At 47.6% G+C, this 6,652-nt stretch overlaps 1 pseudogene; it reads left to right on the top strand.

Annotated features, from left to right (window-relative positions):
- The first annotated feature begins 2,517 nt into the window (after positions 1–2,517).
- Positions 2,518–3,140, top strand: LOC134171226 (olfactory receptor-like protein COR3; annotated as a pseudogene).
- Positions 3,141–6,652: the final 3,512 nt, after the last annotated feature.

Below are 6,652 nucleotides of genomic sequence, written 5' to 3'. Positions count from 1 at the left end.
ATGCATGTCCTGAAGACCCTTTGCAACTAGCATATAATTGGTTAAGCACAGGTGTGGGAACTTGACCTCAAAAGCTTGCCAACAGTCCACAGTTCTCATTACATCAGTGAATTCTAGCTTCTTCTTATCTTGCTTGCTTAAGCTTCCTTGGGCCTCTCACGGCCTTGCTGTATCTTTCAGGATTATTCAGAGTTTATGTACCAATTATCCATTGTCCCGTGAGAACACTGCCTCCACAAATTGCACTCTTTCGATCCTCCTCCCCGTTTCTCCGGGAGCGGGGAAGGGGAGAGCCCCAGGGGAGGGGAGCCCTCGATTGCTCTCCGCCCGGCACCACTCACTGGGAGTGAGTGAACAAGCTGTCTGGCTAGGGTTTAAACCATGACAGTTCTCTTGGCACCCAACGTGGGGCACGAGGGCTTGAGATAAGAACAGATCTGACTGGATTGATAGTCACTTGTCACAGTGCTGATTTATTGGCTCTCAAGGTTGTTCTTCTTGATCTCACAGTTTCAGTACATCATATCTTACTTCCATCCGGTATTTGCTGTATTAGTGTTTTTCAAGTGTGGGGCTTGGGCTAAGGTTTTTGTCCCATTGTACTTTATGGTAATGACTTGTAATACAATAGAATCATTGATCATGAAACTGATCTGGCTTATGTTCCCAGTGTGGTCACCACCTTTATGCTTTGGGAGGTATATAATAGAAGTGCTTAGCAATTACACATCTTTTTTCTCCTTCTCAGGTGCTCAACCTGTGAAGGAGACATCCTTTTACCCTCCCAGTCGTCCCCCCAGACCATTTACATTTGAGAGTTTTGAATTTTTTGAATGGCCTTTTAATGCTGTTGAGACTTGTTTGCTGATGGTGATGGGAATCACCATGCTAACACACATACAGAGTGTGTTTTGCCCACGACTGATTTCAAGAGTTAAGCAGAGTCAGGTTTGGGTCTTGTCTGGGGTCAAACGACGATGTAGGAGGACCAAGAGATTTTCCCTGAGGCTGACAGTCATGAGTGGCAGGGTGTGTGGGATAGTATGGGCAAGTATCTAGGTCAGTGGGCCCCTCCAGTACTTTGGAATTTCACTACCGAACAACTGCAAAATCCAGAAGAATTAGTAAAACACTTAAATGAGGTGTGTGGTCATTCTGGCCATACCAGAGATGGACAAATCATGGCAACGTGCTGGGGCTTGGCCTATGCTTACAGGGCCTTGTTGAATACTATCCAGCGCCTTCAAAAGGAAAAGAATGTCGGCGGATCTGAGGGCAAACAACAGTCAGCGCAGCTACTTCAGCTCCAGGCACAGCAGCTTCGCCACCCCCAGCTACAAGTACAGTCGCTACTCAAACTTTGGCTGCAATGAACAGCGCAGCTCCCCCAGTGGCAAGTACAGCAGCTGCTCAAACTTCGACTGCAACAGACAGCGCGGTTACCCCAGCTCCAAGCACAGCAGCTACACCACCCCCAGCAACAAGTACAGTTGCTACTCAAACCACAGTGATAATTACTGCAGCCAAACCAGGGAACTAATTCGTACCAATATCGGTTGCCCCTGTACGCAAGAGAACAAGCAAAAAGGAGGCAAGAAGGGTGAAGCGAGATGAAGAACCAATGAATTCACCACCCGGTCCAGAATCTGATCAGGAGTCATCATCACATGACGAAGAAGAAGAAGAAGAAGAGGTAACTTCTCGACCTCGGACCTCAACCGAGCTGCGGAATATGCAAAAAGATTTTACCCGTCAACCAGGGGAGCACATCATCACCTGGTTACTCCGATGCTGGGACAATGGGGCCGATGGTCACGAACTAGAAGGTACAGAAGCCAAGCAGCTGGGATCACTTGCTAGAGAAGGGGGAATTGACAAAGCAATTGCAAGAGAGAAAAAGTCCCTCAGCCTTTGGAGGCGGCTCTTGGCAGCTGTGAAAGAAAGGTTTCCATACAAGGACGATGTTATGAGTCATTCGGCCAAGTGGACTACTATAGACAAAGGCATCCAGTCTCTGAGGGAATCAGCCATCGTAGAGATGATCTATCACATCAAGCCGAATAACGGGGATACACCCATAGATCCAGATGAAGTTGAATGTACACGACCCATGTGGCGAAAACTTACACGGAATGCACCGTCATCATATGCCCATTCATTGGCAACAGTAACCTGGAATGACATAGTACCACTAACAGTGGATGAAATGGTTCATAAACTCCGAGAGTTCGAAGACAATCTCACCCCTTCCATCATCTCAGCTGTGGAAAAACTGTCCCAGTATAGAGGTACCAAGGCCAAGTCATGCCTGACCAACCTGAGTACTTTGAGTAATGTGAGCATTGATGTTTGGATGGACAAGTAGTGGCCAGAATTTACCTCACTGTTAACAAGGTCACCACGATCTTCTGTCGGGTCTTTGAAGCCAAACTTGTGAGCTATGGTTGGAGTACAAGGAATTGAAGATGGGTGGAAACCTGGTTCATTGTACATGGTGCCTGACATTGCTGATGGACAATGGTACCAGCTCCCCTGCTGTACCCCCTTGTCGTGTCCCCAAAGTGCTGTTTCCAGCTGGTGACTGCCTTGTACCTCATGGGGCTGACCAATGGCGTGGGACAGACCTGTCCTTCTGCATGTCCACCCTGTCCTTCTGCAGCTCCAGTGTCATCAACCTCTTCTTCTGTGACATTTCCCCTCTCATCTCACTCTCCACCTCTGACACCAAACTCAGCCACATCATCCTGACCACTGCAACATCTCTCTTTGGTGTGTCCAGCATCCTGGTTATCCTGCTCTCCTACGTGGCCATCATCCCCACCATCCTGAGCATCAATTCAGCCGAGGGCAAGCGCAAAGCCTTCTCCACCTGCACCTCCCACCTCACCACTGTCAGCATCTTCTATGGGGCATGCTTTTTTATGTATTTATTCCCCAGCTCAGACAGCTCAAGAGCAGCAGATAAATGGGCTGTGGTGCTCTACACCGTGGTGACTCCCATGCTGAACCCCTTGATCTACAGCCTGAGGAATAAGGAGGTGAAGGAGGCGTTGAGGAGGCTCACAAAAATATAATGATCTTGAATGGTGCAAGTTTAGGGCCAGACAGAATGGAGATGTGGGGTAGATGCTCGGGTTTTGGTTAAGTATGGACAACATGTTGGGGGTCTTCTGCACCCAGACTTACATGATGCACTGGTTGATGTGTTTGAGAATACAACTGATTTCACTCTCCATACTTTGATAATTATATTTAGTAGTTAATTTCACCTAATTAGTTAATTAGTAGTTAATTTCACCTAATTAATTAGTAGTTTATTTCATGTCATGAAGACACAGGTAGACAACTACAAGCATGCACGTCTCTTCATCTTAGGATAAGGGGGGACCTGATCTCTCTCTACAACTGCCTGACAGGAGGACGGAGCCAGGAGGGGCTGGGCTCTGCTCCCAGGGAACAAGGGATGGGACAAGAGGAAACGGCCTCAAGCTGCACCAGGGCAGGTTTAGATGGAGCTGAGGAACAATTCCTGCCCCAGAGGGTGCTCAGGCATTGGAACAGGCTGCCCAGGGCAGGGCTGCAGGCACCGGCCTTGCAAGAGTTCACAAACCCTATAGAGAAGGCCTCAGTGCAATGGGTTAGTGGAGGCCTTGACACGTGGTTTAAACCACCACACACGGCAAGGGAACACTTGGACTGCATGAACTTAAAGCTCTTTTCATTTTTGTTCTCCCTTTTGCTTGGCAAATGAGAATAAACTGTGAATTCTACCCTTCCACTGAATGAAACTCCACTTCTTAATGGTGTTGTTAAATTCATTAAAGGCCTTAAGAAAAGGACAAAAACACCTTTAGCAAGAAAAACAGAGATGATAGCAAATAAGTGCGATGCCATGCAGGCAGTATTTTTAGCTTTTGATGGACAAAATGATTTCCAGCACCATACACCTCATTTCATTTTAGACAGCAAAGAATTTAAGTGACCTCTGTTATGAATGAAGGCACTTTGTAAGCGTTTTAAGACGTGATAGTGATGAATCCCCACCAAAGGGCAGAAACTATCAAGGAATCCCCATCCACTGCTCCACACCTTTGCTTTCCATTCCCCTGTTGGCAGCAATAAGAGCCATAATCTCCATGGCAGCCTGATCACAACAGAGCACAGGAGCTGTGGTGCTGTTCAGCAGCCTTCAGACCTGATACGTGGCAGCCCTTGGCAGCCTGGAGCAATGGCATTGCCTGCCCTGATGTCTCTCCTGTTGCTTTCCTTCACAGAGAGCTGAATGGTGATGGGCAAACACAGTATACATAAAACACCCCAAAATACATCACTGTGTGCATTACCTCAGCCCATAGAGCTGCAGCCACTGCCAGGACCATGGTGAAACCTGGAGCCATGGCTGAGCCTTAGGGCTATCCTAGAGACACATAATAACCTAGGCTGGAGGGAGAAGGTCCATGGCTGGATTCAGTTAAGTCAGGATATAAGTGGTTTGCTCATTTCTTAACAACACACAACTAGCAGGCACCCAGGGTCAATCAGCTGAATCCTGCTTTGTTCCCAGAGCTTCCTGATAATTCCCTGGTTATTATTTAACCCAGCCAACGGTTGTTTTCCTGCTGAGCCTTGGGGACAAGCAGGGGCAGAGGTTTCACACCCTCCCTGGCCCCTATGTCAATGTTTGACTGCTCTTACAGTGGGGTTTTCTAACTCCCTCTGTTTCTTACTGGAATTTCCCATGCTGCAAATTCACAATAGGAAATCTCAGATTTACCCTCATCTGCACGATAAAGCACATGGAGAACTTGCTGGTGGCATCAAGTCAAAAAGAATGGGACACCATTAATTCTTGCATGAATCCTTTCTCTGTCCCTGAAATCATAGAAGCATGGAATAGGTTGGAATGAAGGGAGCTTAAAGCTCCTCCAGCTCCAACCCCTGCCACGGGCAGGGACCCCTTCCACTGGAGCAGCTTGCTCCAAGCCCTGTGTCCAACCTGGCCTTGAACACTGCCAGGGATGGGGCAGCCACAGCTTCTCTGGGCACCCTGTGCCAGCACCTCAGCACCCTCACAGGGAAGAGCTTCTGCCCAAGAGCTCATCTCAGTCTCCCCTCTGGCAGGTTAAAGCCATACCCCTTGGCCTCTCCCTAAAAGCCCTTGTTCAAAGCCCCTCTCCAGATTTCTTGTAGCCCCTCTTAAGGTATTGAAAGGCCACAATAAGGTCTCTCTGGTGCCTTCTGCAACAATATTCAATGACTTTATGTCCAGCTGCTCTCTCCTTCACCATCACCAAGTGTTTAAACAGGAACATGAGCTCTTAGTGTCTTAAAAACACAAGTCTGTGGCTACAACCCTATCGCTCTGCTCATTGTGGCTTCACATTGGAGCTGCTGCTATCAAACCCCAAAGCTTTTTGCTCCTTGTTGTGTGTGTTTAAGGAAGCCAGTGGTTTGCTGTGTCTAAGGGCTGCCACTGCCTTCAATGGGGTTATCATCTGACCAGGAGCCAGAGCAAACACCACATGATGTCCTAGGAAGCAGAAGCAGCAGCCAGCATTGCAATGCATCTTCCTGCTGGGTCATGATGAGCAGGCAATGAGGTGCCTGGCTTCTGGCATTCCTGCTGAGGAGCTCCTAATGGCTTTAGCTCCCCACTCAAGTGGAGCTGCTTTCACTGTGTTAAATCTGGTTTAAAGGCAGCTGATAAATGCTGGGTAGGAGCTACCTCCCCTTCTTTGGGTACTTAGTGATTGGATTTAGGAATCACCTCAAATGTCCTTAGGGAAGCACTTATCTCCTTACATTTGAATGCACCATGTCACCCCTATGTGTTTACTGGGTCCATCAGCTCCCTTTAGTGTTGAGGGAGATTTGGTGGGGTTCATGCCTCTCACTGCAAGGCAGACACCTCCATTGCTCCAGCTGAAGAGATCTGAATGAGCTCTGCTGATTGCATTGGACAGTCTCATCAGCTGTAATGGGACCTTGGCTCATAAATAGATAAGGAGAAATTTTCATGTTTGGCTTGTACCGTAAGTCATGTCTAAAAGAGGGTGAGTGCTGTCCTCTTTGGAGATGTCTGGTATGGCTCCCTTAGCTGGTAAGGTAAAAATGTCATGAAACAAGGGGAACATGCTTTTTTCCCTATTGATTGGAAAGGATTTCAAGCCTTGGGTTTTGAATGTGTTTCAGCCACTCCTTCTTGGCATAACAGTATTGGTTAGCCCCCACAGCTTCCTCCACATTCTCCTCCCAGGTCCGGTCTCCAGCCACCTGTGGGGGCCACCCCCTGCCTTGCTTGCACAGTCCTCCAGAACTCTATGGTTCTGCTCTTAGAGTCATTCTGCAACAATTCCCCCCTTTTTCTTTGTGCAAGCAAGGCATTATGGGTTATTCTGTTCACCTGTTTTATCACACAACTATAAACAAGTCTAATAGCTACGATGATTAACCTAACAATGATACATAAGTGCAATACTTTAAACAGCAGTGTTTGACTCAACCTGTAATGCCCTGTGAAGACGACCATCTAGTTATTCTTAGGATATTGCTCATTTACTATTGCTGGGTAAGCTGAGCCAGGGTTCTCAGCTGTGCGTGCATCGAATTAGCATAATCAGAGAGACTCATACAACACATTCCATCAAACTCT

Source organism: Pezoporus occidentalis, unplaced genomic scaffold, assembly GCF_034315485.1.
Source record: "Pezoporus occidentalis ecotype Australia unplaced genomic scaffold, CSIRO_AGI_Poc_V1 ctg1115, whole genome shotgun sequence".
Classification (NCBI taxonomy): Eukaryota; Metazoa; Chordata; class Aves; order Psittaciformes; family Psittacidae; genus Pezoporus; species Pezoporus occidentalis.
Note: the sequence above shows the minus strand (reverse complement) of the source record. Positions and strands in the feature narration are given on the sequence as shown.